Below are 20,990 nucleotides of genomic sequence, written 5' to 3'. Positions count from 1 at the left end.
ATGAAAGGGAGAAAGGATTTGTGGGGGTAGCTGGAGAGAAAAATGGCGGTCGAGTGAGGTTTTTGAGAAGGGAGATGCTATAGCATGTTTGTATGGTGAGCTGAAAGAATCCTAAGAAAGTCAGAAGATAAGGAGAAGAGTAAGGGAGGGGATGAGAGTGCAGCTACCTCTCTCTTCATAGTGCTTAGAGATGCTTAAGGAATATGAATGAGGTATCTGTTCCCTTCTCAGTCCATAAATGTAGCTTCCACTGATATTAATAGAAACCCATCTTAAAGAGTAAATTCCTATGTGACTTCCAGTGGAGGAGATACTGCTGTTCACTACACGTGGGAGAAACACACGATTAAATATTTTTCATCTCCTCCCTACCCCTACACAGATATCACAATTTCTTGGTGTGTAAAAATATCAAACTTAAAAAAAAAAAAAAAAAAAAAAAAGTATTCCAGCCAAAGTGTTTGGGTTCAGTGTGGGTGAAGATATGAGTCAGATTATTTATTCAGACTGATTATCCCAACATTTTAAAGACCAACTCTATGTAGAATATCACTCTTCCGTTCAGCAGCTTTTCACTCTATTTAGTGGCCTTTACCTCTCTCTCAATAGGCAGAATCACAACCCAGCTTGTGCCACAGTGCAAGGGAGTATGGTGGCATAAAGCAGTATAGGAACGGAGATCCATACTATTGATCATTAGTAACATTTTATATTGGGGTAGTCCTAAAGCCCAGGTAAGCCCCATTGTGCCACGTGATTTCAAACCATATAATTAATGCCATTCCCCACCCTAAAGCACTTATAATGCAGCCCCATATTATGGCTGATTTAGCAAGGTCCTAAAACACTAAGTATATACGCAGAGATAATCTTGTTCAAACTCACTTCTTGCTAGATGTTGTCTTTATTTTTAACTTAAATAGGAGCAAAACACAGACCTCATCCTAAACTTTCTCCTGAACTTAGCTGTTTTCTTCTGAAGAACTCCTCTTTTCCTGCCCCCAGCTCCTTTTGGGTGGAACATAATAGGATCCCATTTGGTCGGGAAGTCAAGGCACAGTCTGTGAAATAACTGCTTTTCTGGGTAGGTTACTAGCATCTAGCATCAAGCTAAGTCACCAAAAAAGCGCTGAAAATCTATGAAGGGTCCTACAACCTGACGTACTGTGACACTATCTTTATGTAGTCTCCACAGTTCATGGGTTTAGAAGCTTTCATTAGCAACATGTTGTCACTGCAACTGTTTCATAGTGACTGATTTTTAAAAAAAATTGTTCCTCCCAACCGTCGAGAACAGAAATGGAGCCAAAAATCTAGAACAGGTTTTTGTGCAACAAATTACACAATAATAATAATAATAATAGCATATTTTGCTCAATTGTTACATGAAATAAGTCTGATGATGGCAAAATCTTTCGAACCTTTAAATGGTTGAAACATATTTGTCAATGCTCATTTTCACTTCTCAAGTACTAATCCACTAATGGCCAAAAACATCTCTTACTGAGGATGAGAGCAGTTTATCAGTTTACATCACCAGTGCAGAGGATTCAGACAGTTTTTTTTTCTCATTAGGATACTTGAATCATCACCTCAATGAAAGGCAACAAAATAGGCAATCTTTTGCAAATCAGTGTTGTTCTCGACGCAAATCAGAATTTCAATGTGCCGCAGAAAATGAATAGAGATGACAAATTAAGGCAAGCAGCACATAGTGGTAAATCAATTCACAAGTATCTGCTGTGGCTTGATCCTGGTAGACTACAGGACTTTAAGGTTTTATCATTCTGCATGTAATCTTAACCCCTGCCACTGCCAGGCTGTGGATGCAGTTTAGCGGCTGTATTGGATTAGTGTAGTGGCTGCTCTTGCTGTGACCATCAAGACCACCTCTTCTTTTCTTTGTAGATAAGAAGCTTATTTTGGTGTTGCTGAATTGTGTTCTGGGATGTTATTTAAATAGCTATTATCCATCTTCAGCCTAGCAGTAAAAATATTATGCTTATTTTCTTTTATTTATTTGATTACAATACTGTGTCCAGGTAGCACTCTTTCTTCTACATCAGATGGAGACTCAAAAACAGAGCTTGGAGGAATCAATTTGAGAGTAACAGTTTAAAATGCGTAGGAGTGGACATACTGGTTCAGATATAAATAAGAACGGATCTCAGCCTTCCCTTAACTAGTACTGAATCTCTATGGAATATTTGTGGGTTTGACAATGTTCAGAAACTCAAAGCAATTTTTTTTTCTCCTCAGTGTGTTTAGGTTCTGGCTGTGTCTGGAAAGAAACAGGAAAGAAAATTAAACATAAGAAAATATTGATTGATGATATTTTGAACCTGGCTAGGAGCAGGTTATGCTGCAAATTGTAAACCACATCCTCAGAGCTGGGCGAATAACAGATTTCTCAGTTTGCTTACAATTCTGAAAAAATTAGAAAAAGATTTTTGGGTTGAACCATGAGCAATTTCTAAGTAAAATGTGACCTAGGCATACAGAGCAATTGAGAAGGTACTTTAAGTATGATGGCTGTTCCTGTCCTAAAATGTTGCTTAATGTCTTGAAGTGAACAAGTCTTCATCTTTCAGCTGAAACTAGAGGAAGAGAAATAGATAGCAGGAACTAAATCCTGCAGTGGGGAAAAGACTTACCGGCTAAAGATTGTGATTTATGCAGTACTGAATTTGATCTGCTGGCCTAATAGAAGGCATTGATCATAAGTTCAGTATGAATAAATGAACACCTTTATTCCCCAGTAAGAAAAGCCAGAAACCAGGCTTCTGTTGCAGTCTTTCAGATGCAGCCTGTGTAAATCCTCTCTTCTCATTCAGTTCTTATTCTTCTGATGATGCTTTCCTAGGTCATCAATAACTTCATTCTGTGATACAGATCTAGAAAGAAAATCCCTCCTTTTATATTTCTTTGTATTACCTAACCTGGTAGATTCCCTGTACTTGGGATTTCAGGCATGTCTTTAAATACAGAAATGAGTTTTTAATAAGTATGAACAGAAAATACATACGACTTTACTCAAGTTGGAAATACTGAGCAGCTGAAGAGATTTATTTCTCCTGAGAGGTTATCCACTAATCTTTCCCTCAATTCTTCTGGGATTTTTGCCTATGATCCTCTGAAGAAGAAGAAAAAAGTAAACATTCTTTAAGAAGGGAGGCTACTATTGACTTTAACACTATGAAGGACAGCTGAGAGAATGAGAACAAACTCTCAGTAAAATCATTAAACTGAACGATTGTTTCCCTCTGCACCAATGGCACTACATGTGTTGAACAGGAAATTAAAAAAAAAAAAAGCAAGCTATTGTGGCCAACACTTTGAAACTTGTTGGCCTGATTTTCAGAGATGCTGAGTACCCACTACTCTCTCTGATGTTGATGGGGAGCTCCTGGACTCAGAAATTCTAAAAGTGTGGCTATTTACTTAGATGCCTACATAAGATTTCAGGGGCAGAATTTTTAAAATGCTCTCGCGTCTGTTTTTTAGACACTTTGGAAACTCCATTGTATGAGCCTCACTTTAGTTATCTTGGAAAAGATATGTAACGGCAGAATGGGCGGTTGGGTGTAGTAAGATGATGTACTCACCACCTGTACAGCTCCCTGGTGCAGTGCTGCAAGGAGTTCTGTCTCTCACTGGCTCTTGCACAGCTCAGTCCTCTGGCCAAGTGTAAGAAAAAGGTTCATCTGCCAGCTCATAAAATGTCTCAATACAAGAGAGCCGTTGGCCCGTCCTTTGGAAGTCCTTTGGATTCAATATTCCTTCAGTTGGACTTGCATGCCCATTCCTCAGAGGTTGGTAGAGGAACCCACGTCCACCCTATATTTTGGGTTCTGGCCCAGGGACCCTCTATTAAATAATAGGCCTGCTTCTTGAGATGTGCTGCTGTTTCCTTGGGCAGCTTTCTACCTCTAAGCCTCCTTGTACTGTTCCCTCACAGCTTGCACTTCACTTAGCCTCCCTTTGGTTCCCAGGTCTCTGACTTCTTCTCCTAGATCTTCCTAGCTTCTACTTTCTCTCTTGAACTAACCCCTCTTGGGTTCCACTGAAGTACTTTTAATTGAACCTACCTCAAGGCCTCCTGTACAGGACCCTAATCTGCTCTCTTTAGATCCTCCCACTTAGCTTCTTGCTTGCTTAAGACCTATCTCTGGGATCTCCTCAGAGCCTGACAATCTCTTCTTCAGTCTGTCCCCTTCAGGGTCCTTATAATGTCCAGTTGCCTAATGATCCTTTCCTAACTCTGCCCCTTCTAGCCAGGAGGAAATCAATCAGACAATCATTCACAGGTGCACTAATTTGCTCTGCCACCAACGTCTAAACAGGTGATGGGAATAAGCCCTATCACAGGTGCCTAAATCCCATTCGTGTTTTTGAAAATCTCCCCCTATTTTGGAAATCTTTGTCTAAGGTGCCTAATAGTTCTACAAGTTTGATAATGTTGGTCCATGTGTGAAATTTTCAAAAGCGTTCAAATAGCCTAAATTTGGCCTCATTGCCATCCATGCTAAAACTGCTGTTGACTTGAAAGGTAACAGAGTTAAGCCAAAGCTAATTGCTTTAGAAACATCTGCCTTATGTGTTTAATAGATTATTATATGTAATTGCTAATGGAGCATCAGAAAGTTTAAAACAGTTTTCCCTTGGTAGATTGAGGTCCTCCCAGGAGCACTGTGGGGCAGTTGAAAAGGTATTTGCTGTGTGTATTTCTCTTTGCATCAAAATCATCTTGACATAAAGCTAATCCCTAGTCTCTTAAACAGTGCTGACTGAAAAGTCTCAAAAAGCATTTAGTTCATAAAAATGGTTGAAAGAGATAATTGGACAATGACCAATGCACTTAGCTAGCCTAATGGGAAGGCTGAATAATGTCCAAGTTTTTGAGTACTGAACTACAACATGCCTTTTTTTACTCCTCTCATTTAAAGCACTATGTTCTGCCCTAAGCTCTAAGGATAACTAACCTTAGCCTGGTCTACTGGCAATGGAGGTTGACGTAACGCCGCTTACGTTGACCCCCTAAAGTATGCGTCTCCACTGGCATGTAAGTTCTGCTGATCTAAAGCCCGGTAAAAGTCAATCTAATAAAACCACCTCTGCAAGTGGCGTAGCACTGAAGTCAAATTCCATGGGTCGCATTTGCGTCCGTGTAGGCAGAGCACAACGTAAATAGATGCCATTGGCCTCTGGGAGGTATCCCATAATGCTCTGTTGTGACCACTCTGGATATTTGAACTCTGCTGTAACGTGGCCACGTACACAGGAAATAGCTTCTCCCCTCAAGCCCCAGGAAATTTTGAATTCCCATTTCTGGTTTGGACAGCGTGGAGAGAGCTTAGTAGATGAACTATTCATGGTGACTGCACAGCCCAAACACCCTCCAGCTTGGAGTCGATGAGATGTCTTGGATCTCATTGGTCTGTGGGGCGAAGAGTATGTTCCGGCACAGCTCTGAGGTAGCAAAAGAAATGTAGATGTCTACAAGAAGATATCTCGCAGCATTTTGGAGATGGGGCACAACAGGGACACACAGCAGTGCCGCGTTAAGATCAAACTGCTGAGGCAGGCTTATCAGAAAACTAGGGAAGCTAACAGCCATTCTGGCTCCTCACCCAAAACATGCCGCTTTTACGAGGAGCTGCATGCGATTCTCAGAGGTGACCTCACTACTGTGCCACCACGCAGCATCAATACTTTCGAAGAATCCCAGTCCAGAACGAATGAGGAGGACTCTGTGGACAAGGAGTAAGAGTATGAGGAGAGCAGGGTGCAGGAGAATGAGGTATCCATTCTCCCTGAGAGCCAGGACCTATTCGTCACCCCAGAGCCCACACACGGGACAGTGGAACTGATGGAGATGCTGGGAAAGGAACATCTGATGAGTGTGTGAGACAAATCTGATTTTTGTGGTTCTGTCCCCAGTCCAGATTCTTAAAACAGGTTTGTGTTTTTGAGGGGATGGGCTTCCTGGGTGTTGGCAAATTTCAGTGGAGGGTTACTCCCAGAACAGACTATTTATGTACACCAGTATGCTCCGAGAATCCTCTGTGGACATCTCAAGGAAACTTTCATGTAGGTAATCTGTAATCCTTTGCAGAAGGTTTCTGGGGAAACCTCATTTTTTCTGTCACGGTAGGAGACTTTACTCCACCACTCTGCTATTAAATGAGGAGGCATCATCGCGCGAACACAGCATAGCAGCATAAAGGCCAAGCCTGTACCCCGATGCTTGCAGCAAATCTTCCCTTTCCCCCCGCATTACCCTCAGGACACTGATATCACACATGGTCACCTAGGGAAGATGGCGCAAGTTTAAAATACCCGACCAATACGGTCACTCTGTTTTATTCCTCTGCCATGGACAGTGTCCCTGGGTGCTTCCCCAAGACTATTCCTAGTACTGGTATTGTTGCTATGGGTGTTATGGGTCAGGACATTGGTTGCCTTATGTTTTCTGCTGCTACACTTCACCCGCAGCGTCCTCTAATCTGTTTTGCCCACCTCCTCCCAAACCAGTCTTTTGGATGTTACAGGAGAGCCAGGTGATCCCTCTCCTTGCTCAAGTGTGGATTGTGGATTTTAGTGCTAATGAAACCTCTCCATAATGGATGCCAGGGCCCCTTGCTTACCATGTCTGGAATGCCACTCTGACCCGTCTGATATGTACAGATTGGAATGCGGGTCTGGCTTCGCTTTGTGAACATGAAGGGGAGTTCCCTTTATATTGTAACATTTCTTATACTACTTTGGGTCAGGTAACAATGGCAACTTTGCCCTTTGCTTTTCTTACAGTCAACACTTTGGCATTCAGCCCACCTTGCAGAACTCCTGCTGAAAGACTTTCCCAGATTAGGAAGTGGGGGAAAAAAATGTGGGATGACATGTTCAGCGAACTAATGAACGCCTCCACAGCTGCTGACACAGAGCTCAGAGCCTGGAGGATGTCCTTGTCTGAAAAACTAGACATGGACATGGAACACAGAAGATCAGCACAGGACCAGGAGCGTGATACACAACAGGAGATGTTGCGAATAACGAGGGAGCAGTTCAACATGCTAAGGCATCTGGTAGAGCTCCAGAAAGAGCAGTGGCAGGACAGACTCCCTCTGCAGCCCCTCTGAAATGTTTCACTGCCTACCACTTTATCAACCTCCACCCCGAAGTGCTCTAGGAGGAAGCTGAGCAGGGTGCAGTACGTGCTGCACTCCACAACGGTGGAGGCGAGCAGAAAGACATGACAGCCCCTTTAAAAACTGCACACAACCATATTTGCTTGCACTGTGACACTTTACAATGTTAACTTATTCTCCTTCCCCCCCGTTGAAACTGGTCACAAATAAAACTTTGCAGCTTTAAAAAACATCTGTCTTTATTCATTCATAGCTTGGGTGGGGAAAGAAGCGGAGGGGCCTGCTGGAGCGAGGGTGGGGGATGGGAAATAAAGGCACAGCACAGACGTACATTACTGCAGTTCATTGCAAAACCGGTTTTTCAATGCTCCCTGAAGCCGAAGCACTCCACGATTGGCTCTGTGCGTAGCTCTGGAATCTGGCTGCTCAAAATTTGCAGCCAGCCTATCAGCCTTTTACGTACTTGAAAACTGCTATCATGTCCCCCCTCGGTCTTCTCTTCTCCAGACTTAAACCCATTTTTTTTCAATCTTTCCTCATAGGTCATGTTTTCTAGACCTTCTGTTGCTCTCCTCTGGACTTTCTACAATTTGTCCACATCTTTCCTGAAATGTGGCACCCAGAACTAGATATAATACTCCAGTTTTGAGGCCTTATCAGAGCAGAGTAGAGTGGAAGAATTACTTCTCGTGTCTTGCTTACAACAGTGCTGCTGATACATCCCAGAATAATGATCACTTTTTTTGCAACAGTGTTACACTGTTGACTCCTATTTAGCTTTTGATTCACTAGCTTTTGATCTCCCAGATCCCTTTCTGCAGTATTCCTTTCTAGGCAGTCATTCCCATTTTGTATGTCTGTAATTGATTGATTGATTGCTTCCTAAATGGAGTACTAATCCTTATTTAATTTCATCCTATTTACTTCAGACCATTTCTCCAGTCTGTTGTCATCATTTAAAAATTTTAATCCTATCCTCCAAAGCCCTTGCAACCCTTCTCAGGTTGGTATCGTCTGCAAACTTTATAAGTATACTCTCTAGGCCATTATTTAAATCCTTTGAGAATACTGAATAGAACTGGACCCAGAATTGATCCCTGCAGGACCTCACTTGATATGCCCTTCCAAATTGACTGTGAACTACTGATAACTACTCTCGGGGAATTGCTTTCCAACCAGTTATGAGCCCATCCTACAGTAGCTCCATCTAAGATGTATTTCCCTAGTTTGTTTATGAGAAGGTCATATGGAACATTAACAAAATCCTTATTACAGTCAAGATATACCACAACTACTGCTTTCCCCCATCCACAAGGGTGGTTACCATGTCAAAGAAAATTTTATTAGGTTGGTTTGACATGATTTTTATTGACAAATCCATGTTGATTGTTAGTTATCACCTTATTATCTTACTTTAGCTTATTATTTGCTCCATTATCTTTCTGGGTACTGACGTTAAGATGACTGGTCTGTAATTCCCCAGGTTGTCTTTATTCCATTTTTTTTATAGATTGGCATTATATTTGTCCTCTTCCAGTCCTCTAGAATCAATCCAGTCTTCCATAAATTTTCAACGATAATTGCTAATGGCTCACATATCTTCTCAGTCAGCATCTTGAGTATTCTAGGATTTACTTTGGCAGGATCTGTTGATTTGAAGACATCCAACTTGTCTAACTTTCCCTGTTTTAGCCTCAGAACCTACATTATTTTTACTGGTGTTCAGTATATTAGACGTCCAATTGCAACTAACCTTTTTGGTGAAAACAAACAAAAAAGGCATTTAGCACTTCTGCCATTTCCACATTTTCTGTTACTGTCTTCCCTCCCTTATTGAGTAATGGACCTACTCCATCCTTGGTCTTCCTTTTGCTTCTAATATATTTGTAGAATGTTTTCTCATTACCCTTTATTTCTCTAGTAAGTTTAATCTCATTTTGTGCCTTGGGGAATGAAAGCGAATGCCTTTATGTCAAGATTAAAGCGGCTAACAATTCAGCCAGTTACCACCTACTCATATCAATATACTGAAATGGCTAAGTTAAAGTCTATGAAACTGGACACTTTTATTGCCTTTGACATTCACTGTTGGCTTATCAATACTGGGGGGAAAAAAGTGCTTTGGTTGTTGAGATATTGGATATCTGAAGCCCATCCTCTTTGTCAAGGAATTCAGCTTCGATTGAATTCAGAATTTGATTGAAATTTAATTACAACTGAATTCACTTAACAGTGAAGAGTTAAAAATCAAAGGGAGTTCATGTGAACTCTTGTTACTAGCAAATAGAAAAAAAAGTCTGAAGTGTATCTTAGACCATTAGCAGATATTTAAAGAGAGGTGTTTTTCACTAGCATACCACAGCGACAGATTATTCTGTAGTATACACAGTTGTAACTATCCAACAGATTTAAATTCAAACAAGTTACAAACAAATTAGTATCCATGCTGAATTGAGATGATACAAAACTTTAGAGAGTACACTCCAATAACATGTTTGGAATAAGCATTGCCATTCTAGCTAAGTGACCAGGTGAAATTTGCAGGTCAAGCACTTGCACTACCGTATAGTAATGCAAATGGAGTATCATAATGAAAATTAACATACATTGTGGTGTTTTAGAGACTGTCTCAAATTGGTGCTGGTTCTGGATCTGAACATCCCTTATAGTTCGATTGTTCAAATATGGGTCTTTATTTTGATCCCATCTCTACTCCTTCTTCTTAAATGGGGAAGAGCTCTTATCCTATCCCATCTATAAAACTTGAGATGTGCAAATAGTGGACCACCTTTACTAGCTAAAATGTTCTACAGCTTTGTAGCTCATGACTAGTATCCAGATGTCAAATAGTTAAGCAGATCTTAGTCTAATGATACTATCTGATATTGCATCAAATGTTAAAGCAGTACTTCCAATAGACCCTGAGCATCTAAGATTGGCACTTGAAAAATGGCTGAAGATTTGCATTGGACTCCAGTCAATTTTACAAAATAGTGATCACTGTCCTGTGGAAGCTTTTTAACTGTATAAATTGACTCCCCTTATGAATTGCCTATTTGGAGGGAGGGTAAGGAACTCTTGATCAATCTCAGTAGCCAACCTGCGGTCCTTGCTAGTGTGTGACAACTAGGAACATTTGTATTTTTTTTTATATTACACTCAGGTGAAAATGGAAAGCTGCCATAGGAAAAAAATCAACAGCACAACTTGGGATTAATATGAAATAACTAATTAAACCAAATCCCAGGAGAAAGCACTCAGGCTTAGAGATAAAAGAAGCACAAATCTTTTGATTTGTTCTTGTTAAATGAAGGAATACTCCTGTTTAAATTTCTTCTTATTAGTATGCTACATCGACTGTAATGAAATTTTTTCCCTTTCTTTTGTTTGCAAAGGTTAAAAGGGGTGACCTTTCAAGTTACTTAATGAATATGCCAAATACCTAAATATCAATCAAATGTTTCCTTTAATAAAACATTAGTTTTAATTTATCTCACCTTATGCAAAGAGAAATGATCAATCCACGCAGTTGTTGGGTAGTGGAAGTAATCAGGCTATTTCTAAGATTGAACTGTTTCACCAGAACACAGAGCTAGATATATAGTTGCAACACTTTGACAATTAGACTGATTTATATTGTGATTTCCCCCTCCACCAACCCCCTGTATATTCAAATGGAAAAAAAATCACAAAACGTGTGTGTGTGTGTGTGTGTGTGTGTGTGTGTGTGTGTGAGAGAGAGAGAGAGAGAGAGAGAGAGAGAGAGAGAGAGCACTTTAAAATTTATAACATTTCCAAAATTAATGAGAGGAAGTATAGCTTTAAAACAGTTTCTGTCTGCCCCAAACTCTGTGTGGCCCTGAACAAATCACTTAAAATGTCCAAGATTCAATTCCCCAGCTGTGAGATGGGAATAACAACACTTGCTTTCTCTTCATCCTTTGTCTCGTTTATTTATATGCTGAGATGACTGGCTCTGTGGATGTGGGGATAGCAGTGGACGTGATATACCTTGACTTTAGCAAAGCTTTTGATACAGTCTTCCACAGTATTCTTATCAGCAAGTTAAAGAAGTATGGGTTAGATTAATGGACTATAAGATGGATAGAAAGCTGGCTAGATCATCAGACTCAACGAGTAGTGCTCAACGGCTTGATGTCTAGTTGGCAGCTGGTAACAAATGGAGTGCCCCAATGGTCGGTGCTGGCACCGGTTTTGTTCAACATCTTCATTAATGATCTGGAGGATGGGGTGGATTGCATCCTCAGCAAGCTTGCAGATGACATTAAGCTGGGGGGAGCGGTTAAATATGATGGAGGGCAAGGATAGGATAAAAAGTGACCTAGACAAATTAGAGGATTGGGCCATAAGAAATCTGATGAGGTTCAACAAGGACAAGTGCTAAGTCCTGCACTTGAGATGGAAGAATGCTGTGCACTGCTACAGACTGGGGACCAACTGGCTAGGCAGCAGTTCAGCAGAAAAGAACCTGGGGGGTTACAGTGGACAAGAAGCTGGAGATGAGTCAACAGTGTGCCCTTATTGCCAAGAAGGCTAATGACATATTGAGCTGCATTAGTAGGAGCATTGCCAGCAGATCAAAGGAAGTGATTATTGCCCTCTATTGGGCACTGGTATGGCTTCATTTAGAATACTGTGTCCAGTTTTGGGCCCCCTCCCATTACAGAAAGGATGTGGACAAATTGGAGCAAGTCCAGCAGAGAGCAACAAAAATGATTAGGGGGCTGGAGCACGTGACGTATGAGGAGAGGCTGAGGGAACTAGGCTTGCTTACTCTGCAGAAGAGAAGAATGAGAAGGGATTTGATAGCAGCCTTTAATTACCTGAAAGGAGTTTCCAGAGAGGATGGAACTAGGCTGTTCTCAGTAATAGTAGATGACAGAACTAGGAACAATGGTCTCTAGTTGCAGTGGGGGAGGTCTAGATTGGATATTAGGAAAAACTTTTTTACTAGGAGGGTGATGAAGCACTGGAATGGGATGTGGTGGAATCTCCATCCTCAGAGGTTTTTAAGGTGCGGCTTGACAAAGCCCTGGCTGGGATGATTTAGTTGGGGTTGGTCCTGTTTAAGCAGGGGATTGGAATAGATGAACTTCTGAGAGGCCTTCCAACCCTAATCTTCTATGATTCACATTGTAAGCTCCTCAGGGCAGATATTGTCTCTTAGTATGTGTTCGTTCAGTACCCAGCACAGTAGGGTCCTGATCTTGGTTGAGGCTTTCAGACAGTTCGGTACTGCAACTCATGAATAATAATTTAAGCACAGCAACACCACTACTACACCCACCTTTTGCTAGGTTTCTTAAATAACTATGAGGTTGTAAACTCCATAAAACAATGCTAGGAAAGACAAGAGAAGAGACCTGTCCATAGGAAATGTGGATGGTCTAGCTCGAGGATTGATGTCTCAGCTCCAATAAAAATAAATAATTCACTTAAAATCCCCAACTCCATGAAGTTTTAACCTTTCACCCCGAAATAGGAAAAGCATATGGCTGCTTGTATTATAAATGGGGAGAGAAATCAGTTTGCAACTCACTGGAGCTTTGCAATTTCTAGTACATCAAATGGGGAAAAGATTTGCACAAGATCATGGTCCACTGCAATCCTTTTTTATGCCCCTGGCAACTAGAACTAGAACTCAGATAGCCAACTGTTGTAAATTGCCAGTGTGGAGCTACACTAATTTTAAGCAGATCCAGCCCTGTGAGTGAGTGAGTGGTGTGTGTGTGTGCGCGCATGTGTGTCAAACTGTATGTGAAACATACCTTGGTTCCTTTATTTACTTTTCAGATATAACATAGTTAATTAAGCTGTGTGTGTGTTTCTGAATGATGAACAGTTTTCCAAGTTCTAAAAGAAATGATGGTTTAAGGGGAAAATTTTCCTGATGAAATAGAAATTTTGGATTAAGGCTCTATATAAAATGTCTAGAAGTGCCCTAACTTTCATCAGTGGCTCTCCTTATCTTTCACATTACTGCTGTGAAATGTGTTAGAAGATTATAGGTACTTCAACTTTAGTGAGCAAAAATGGAGTTAGATTAATAGAGTAGATGAAGCCTCACAGTCATGTAGAGAGTACATTTGGCTACCTACCAGTGAAACATATATTGGGAATAAAATGGCATTACTCTTAGAAGCAAAAAGCCAAGATAGTAGGACAGTCAAACATCTTATCGCTCCTTGTTTTTTTATTCAGAAATAACATATTTGTAAATAAACTTATCAAGTTCCATTTTCAGCTACTATTCTCAGTCTCTTTTTTCCCATTTTACTGCATACTACAATATCCAGATGTGGCCTTCATAGTGGAAATCCATCCATCTACAGGATGCCTCAGGTGCTAGAACAGCCCACTGCTTCTTTGATTAAACTCTGCTAAAGCATAATGAGCTGGAATGCTTCATTATTTTCTTGGCAATGCTTGCTATAGCTTTCATCCAGGGAAGCCTTTTATCAGGGCATTAGAGCTACGCACAACACATGCTAGAAGAAGAAAACTACCAACCTTAGGACAGAAAAATATTGGTACAGCATCCAACTTTCTTTGCCTATAGGAAAACAGCCACACTTTGGTTTCTGTAACAGTTCTGACAGGAGACTTTGGCTTCATTATGTTTTAGATTTTTCCTATGCATTCTGCCAAAGATTCCACACAACTCAGTGTGGGAGTGGGGAGCTAACTCTCTTTCTATAAAATCTTGTGTTTCACTGTGAGGAGGCAGACTCAGACTCAGCGCACGCAGGGTGAGTCTAGCCTATCCTGTTTGAATCAGTCACATTTATGATCGTTACTACTCATTGGCCGTGAGTGCACCTTTGTGGGTCAGTTTTGCATAACTGCTTTCAGACATCACCAACTGTTAGTGCCCCCAGGGACAGCAGAGGGGAGGAAGGTATCCATTTGCAGACTCTGCTTCTCTCTGAGCTAGCTTTTCTTTTTGACTCAGATTTCTGCAATATGTTTATAGTAGCAAAACAACTTTCGATGTGACATTATCCCCTGGCAATCCATAGCTGAGTCCTTCTCCAAACATGGAACAGAAGGAGAACTGTCATGTTAACATTTCAGCTGACTTCATCCTCCTCTTTTTTTTCAGTGTTGTGCTTGAATCTGCCTTCTCTTTCTGTTCTGTCAGGACATGAACACATGCCTTTCTGCCACCTGACACTGCTGCATATATTTCTTCTTCGTAATATGTGAAACCCGTTTTTCACAGGGAGGGTTTGATTCGCAGAATGTAGATATAATGTAGGACAATTGGTGAATCAGTATGATTACTGTGTGCGTCAAAAACACCCCTCTCCTCAGTTCTGAGTGCTGATTCTGATTTCACACCAGTGTAACTCAGAAATAACTCAATTTAAATCAATGGACTTATTCCCCTGAGAAGTAGGTCAGTACTAGTGATGTTCCAACAGCCAAATTTCAGCACTTGGTTTCTATTCGAGGATAGTAGGAAGTAACTGAGTTTGACGTGTGATTGTGTTCATTCCAAAGAAGGCTTAATTTGACCAGTGAATTCAGAAAGGAAATTCTGCTTGTAGGCAAATTTCTACTTTTCATGAAGAAGCAGGTTGAGTTATCTAGGACAGCATTTCCCATGCTTTTTTATTCAGAAAGTTTTAATGGCCAAATCCTCTTACATTGCAATAGCCAAGTGAGTGGCTTTGGTCAGAGGTGTTCTGGAGGAGTATTTAGGCATGGAATCCTTCTTAAGCCTCACAGTGCATGAGGTTATCCAATGAACTGTAATGACATGTATAGCCACTGTGCTCCCTTATGCAGGGGATATGGCCTATGTATCCAGGTAGTGCTGGACCTAGCCTCTATGTCCTTGCTGTCAGCTTCTCCTGAATGGTGATCTGGATTGACATTCCCCTCTTCCCCAAGGGCAATCTTTTGCTATCCATAGGGACACAGACCTCTTTTTTTCTGTGGTCTGTCTCCCACTCTATACCAGTCTCAAACTCACATTTCTAAAAGTGTTTAGATGCCTCCCTCCCACTGAAATCAGTTGTAGTTAGGTGCCTAAATATCTTTTAAAATCTGTCCACTGGGCACTCTGTGCACGTGGAAGGAGTTGGGGGAGGAAGAAGGTAGATCTCAGTAGCTAGCCAGAGGCTTTCAATTCCTATCTCATCAATATCTAAGCCAAGGAGGAAGTCACACATAAGCACAAGGCTGCTCTGTTTCTAAGCTGTAAACAAATTCCCAGGCATAGTCATATCTGTCATTTACAGAAAGCAAAATAGAAGCGCCCATCATAGAAATAGCAGTGAACTGACAGTTCTTGTATCAGGAATTTATACCGGTGTGGATCAGAATACATCTAATGAAATGCACAGAGAGTTTATGGCTACCCAGGCCATGTAACTGAGGTACATGTTAGAAATGGGGGTAGGTAGACGTTTTAAGCCATAGTCAGAAATAATTCCTGTTAAAAAAATCAATTATTTAACAGCGACTGCTCTATCCCATTCATTCCTAGCAGTTATGTGATGCATCTCCACCCATTAGCTAGCATCCATCACTGCAAAATCTATCAAATGAGATGGAACAAAAGGAGTAATGTTGTGGCTTTATGCTCAGAGGAGCCATTGGAAATCACTGTGCCCCCACTGTTTGTGACCAGGGCTTCACAGTGTGAACAGAGCCACGAGCAACCCCTGTGTGTATCACATTCCTTTTAGGATCAGTCACAAGTCTGGGCCAAATTATCAGCTAATGTAAGCTGGCATCATTCCATTGGCGTCAATAGAGTTACACACATTCAATGAAGCAATTCCAATTTACACCAGATGAGAATCTGGCCCTGTCACTCTAACTTGTGCTCTATGCCTGCACTACCTCCAAACTTTGAAGAATGGGGTATTGCTTGGGCAAGCTACTTATTAAGTGCTGGGGAGCGGGAAGCCATGAAGCACTGTGGCAAGTACCAATAGTACAGGTGGAGTAGTCCTCCTGGACTCACTTGAAGGTAGCATTAATCAGAAGCTCTGCATGGTGAGCTGACTGAGCTCCCTGCAACCTCTGTCCCTGTCCTGCAAGTTTGACTGCAGGATACAAAAAGATCTTTAACATGCAAAAATAAAATATTTTACAGCTGCATCTCCTTGCCACTGTGTGTGTGTGTGTGTGTGTGTGTGTGTGTGTGTGTGTGTGTGTGTACACACGTATATAATATTTTTTTAGGACCCCCTCACTTATTGCTGAGGCTAGAGGGTGGTGGGTGTGTGTGTGTGTACACACGTATATAATATTTTTTTAGGACCCCCTCACTTATTGCTGAGGCTAGAGGGTGGTGTGTGTGTGTGTGTGTACACACGTATATAATATTTTTTTAGGACCCCCTCACTTATTGCTGAGGCTAGAAGGTGGTGGTTAATCTGGTCCACAGCACTACTTTTAACTGCCGATGGCCTGGAAAGAAAGAGGTCTGGAGCCAGACAATGAATCTAATTTGCCCATAGAGTGATACCATTAAGGCACTGGATAAATATGAGGAAGTTTAGTGAAAACTTTGAATTTGTGTTTGCGGGAGGCCAATAATGTTATGAATTACTTACATAATGTGTTTGTGAAATGCTGCTTGTCTATTAATTTGGTTATTACAATTTGTGGTGTGCAAATGATTAAAAATGCCTATAATAGCTCATCATAGCTGAGGTTTGCTCAGTTTATTATCTGTTGATCAAGCAATTGAACGCTGACAATTTAAGCAATATAGATTTATTATGTAAGAAGGACACACTATCCCTTAGCTGCACCTGCTTAACACCGTGCAATTGCTGATACACACCAGCAGTCATAGAATAAAACTTGCCTGATATTTTGCTCCTTTATTTTTCTTAGCTATGTAAGTAAGCAGAGCCAGATGAAAACTGCAAAAACAGTGCTGGCAAATGTTTTTCATTCCAAAAAGGAGTCAGCTTAACTATGCTTGTGCTCTTTATTATTGACATTTGCAAACATTCCTCCCAATGGGTTTTTGTTCAGTTGAGTATTGGAGGAGTAGCTGCTCTTTATGCAAATTGTTGTATTTGAATGATGATACTTATGCACCAACAAGGCTATTCGCTCTTTGTTATCCATATGTACTTGTAAAGATTTACCATAAAAACAGGGAGCAGAAACTATGCCATGTGACTTAGATGACCAATCAGACACCTCAAATAGTCAGAGAATGGTTTGCTGAAATTGTTAACATGAGCTTTTCAGCAAAGACTTATGACTACATTCAGAGAAATCAAGATTAATTCATGACAAAAATGGTGCGGAGACTGTGTGTGTGTGGGGAATTAAATAAATCATATAGGATATTGCAATGCATACTCTGACCAGCTCTAAAAATCAGAGTTTGCTTCAGAGTCCATTCATGATCATTTTGTTGCAGTAAAGTTGCTGATTGACAGGTCCACGGTACTCAGTTCATAAAGTCTCCCAGAGTTGGTGGGACACATCAGTAGCAGTATCTAAAACACATGAACAAGATGCCGGATTCCAACCCCTCCTGTGTTCATGGATGCCAACCCAAATCAAACCTGTGCTGACACGTCTTCACAAGGCCATACTATTAGAATTAGAAGTATGCTAGAAGAAAATGTAGGGCTCCATTTTCAGAACTACATGTGCAAACACACCTGTGAATGATGTGCCAATTTTGCATATGCATTTGCCACAATTGCACAAGCAAATTGTGTAATGGCATCTATATGTAAATTCTCAACTGTACATGATCATTTGTGTGCCCAGTTTTCCAATCTTGTGTACAATTGTGGGAATGGTGCTTATAAATTAGACACACTGTTGCATGTGCACTTCTTGCACACACAATTCTGAAAATCTATCACACAATTTATGTGGGAGGAGGAGGGATCCAATCTTGCCTGGATTCTGTTTGGCTTTTGCTATTAAACTGATAGATCTTATCTCTCTCCATTTTCTTTAAAAATGCATCTAGTAGTCTCTGAAAAACATGTTGCTGCAGACATTCTCATGACCCTTTATACAAACGGGCTTTGTTCAGACTTGATTTTTGTTTCACATTTAGAAAGCCGGACCTGTCCATTTCATTTTTCTGCAATGGTTTGATTAGGTTAATTCCATCAAATTTCCCCATCCGAACTCAAATTTTCTCCAGCTTTTTGGCATGCTTTAGATCTTTGAAACCTGGTGGCACTTTGGCACTGTCTCTTTCCCTTCCAGCAGAGGAATTGTATTATGACCAGCACTGCATATTAGCGTATAAATTGAGTTTAACAAGTGCCATGGCACTAATAGTGCCACCACCAACTTTGATTTATAGAAAAAGTATCAGCAGAACACAGCATGGTCAGAATGATTAAAACCATGATGCTTTATCTATAGCATCCCAGGTGCCTTCAGGTTTAAAAGGTTTCATACAGTGAATGTTATTGGAGAGTGCTTAGGAAACTGTAACCTATCATTTGCATTAAGTTCCCTTATCTATACAATGTAGCAGGCAGTTAGCATTATTCGCTGTAGCTATGAAAATTTTTAAAAAATAACTCCCTACTAGCACAACCCAGCCCATATTGTACAGCGTTATTCCATTTAGCAGATCATCCCTAATTTTGTTTTTGTTTTTTAAGCTCCTGGACCTGTTGTTATATATTGATTTACATGTGGTCATTATTTAGTGTAGCAACTTCACTGTATTATTCCTCTTAAATAAGCATCAGTGTGTATAGCTTTTTCAACATACTTTGAGCCAACATATTGTGGTTGAATAGTGTCCCCTCTCTCCTCCATGCTTTTTGAAGCTGCCTTTGTGTTTTGCTTTCTTTGCTTTGCCCTCATCCAAGCAATCGAGCATCATTTAGCAGATCACAGGTATCCCTGGGTTTTTGAGTAGCATCCCCATAGATTTCCTTTAAATCTTTTCTCACCCCTCTTCTCCCCCAGCTGGGCTTGATGCTATGAAGCAAGCAGTTGCCATTCCTCTTTTTGCAGCCTCCCTATCTATCTAAACACTACAGAGGCAACAAAGCCTCAGATATTCCCTTTATAATCCTTAAAGTATTAGAGGGAGATAGAGAAAATAGAGAACAGCTTGAAAATAAAACAATTAGGAAAGAACCGAAACTAAGCAGGTGAACAGTTGCTTTTGTGATATATGTAATAGACAGACAGAAACAAACCATCAGCACTTATTCAACAACTTCTTTTAAACTGCTTAACATCTGGAAATATTAGAGTAATTTTCCCACTCTCTTTTTCCCCTTTGCAAACAGAAATTGGCTCTGGGCACAAAATTCAAAGGCAGATTTCAAACACCAAAATGTTAGGTGGCATTTGGATCTGGGATTTGTGATTCAGACTTTTCCATTAAATAGATTAGCAGCTCTCCTGACCTTCATTTTTATATCTGTAAAGAGATGGGTTATTATTGTTTATATTTGCACTATGATAGCATCTGGGGGCCCCCCCACACACTCTAATAGGCATGTTCTCTTGAAGAACATCTACCAGGAATTGCCCATCCTTGAATGGTCTGAGGATATCAAAGCAGAGGATACTTTTCAAAGGACATATCCAGAGTTCACTTCACGCATCAGTGAGATGCAGCCTCATCTGTGTTGAAAGGTGGGAACTTTGAAATAGAACAAAGCAACGTTCTACAGCTCTTCAGGACAGAAAGTGAAGAACGTTGTATTTGTTTGAAACTATAGGGGAATTGTATATAGAAAGAATGCAACTACCCTCTTAAGAATTTTGCCAGGACATTGTTGCGAATCTTCCTCCCTTTGCAAAGAGGGCCTTGGGAATTGTAATGATTACAAGATCAGGGCCTCAGTTTTTTGTCTCATTGGAAGACAACTTTTCCAATAGCAAAAAACTTTTCCAACAGGGGGTATTAGTGCTCCCTAATACCGTATTGGGCCCTTGGTTTAGTAATACCACTGATATCTCAGTCGCTTCCAGTTTCTTAAAACGATTGATGTTTATACTCATTCTTTTTCACAGAAAAAGTAAAAAAATTGCTTCACATCGACCATCACTCTTTAGCCATGGAGAAGCAAGATACACCAGAGAGAACCCGAACTCCATTTTTTTCCATTCTCCTAGGAGAAAAACTGTTTTCATGAGAGAAGTAGCCCTCACTGAGAAGACACACAGAAAAGAAACGTCCTACCCCTACACTGTATATAAAAAAAAAATTGATGCAGATTCAAAAAAGGAAATATAAATATAGTGCGAATTCTAATTATACCCTTGTCATACTACAAAGTGATGAATGTACCACTCCATTTCATTCATCTGGGTATCAGCTTAATTTCAGATATGTTCTTGTGAGCATGCGGAGTATCTCATAAAACAACAGCTTACATCACTTATGGTGCAAAAATAACAAGAGTTTTATTGATCTTGTTATGGTCAGGGAATCACATCACCTTCTTGAAACCATTGGGGTCGACAGCCACCTTCCATTCAGTCTAAATGAGGGAATGAGTAAATGCCCCTTTATTTAGTGATATTGAAACAGTAGAAAACCACCACACAAAGACTAGACCACCTGCAAGTTGGGAAGTGGCTGAGCCAGGCATTCCAAGGGATTTCCCAAGGGCCTGATAATAAATGCAGGGGTAGGGGATTGATCTGACTGCTGTTGGGTGTCTGAGAGAGAAGCATAAGAAACACCAGAGAAGGTAGCTGAGATGCAGTCACAGGCCAAGGTGAGAGTCAGAACAAGCAATGGACGCATGGACCTTAAAAAAATCCATGAGAGAGCATTTTGGATAAAGCATTGGCTGAAAGAGCCTTGAAACTATCACCTGCTATGCGATCCCATTA

General features: G+C 40.7%; 1 long non-coding RNA gene across 1 annotated transcript in view; it reads left to right on the top strand.

Annotated features, from left to right (window-relative positions):
• Nucleotides 1–20,653, top strand: part of LOC137165523 (uncharacterized) — an 82,585-nt gene extending 61,932 nt beyond the window's left edge. Inside the window, exon 3 of the long non-coding RNA XR_010923402.1 lies at nucleotides 20,163–20,653. This is a non-coding gene — a long non-coding RNA (uncharacterized lncRNA). The remainder of the gene's footprint in view (nucleotides 1–20,162) is intronic.
• The last annotated feature ends 337 nt before the right edge of the window (nucleotides 20,654–20,990 follow it).

Source organism: Emydura macquarii, unplaced genomic scaffold (genome assembly GCF_026122565.2).
Source record: "Emydura macquarii macquarii isolate MOO-44397 ecotype Brisbane River unplaced genomic scaffold, CSIRO-AGI_Emac_v2 contig_2768, whole genome shotgun sequence".
Lineage (NCBI taxonomy): Eukaryota > Metazoa > Chordata > Testudines > Chelidae > Emydura > Emydura macquarii.
Note: the sequence above shows the minus strand (reverse complement) of the source record. Positions and strands in the feature narration are given on the sequence as shown.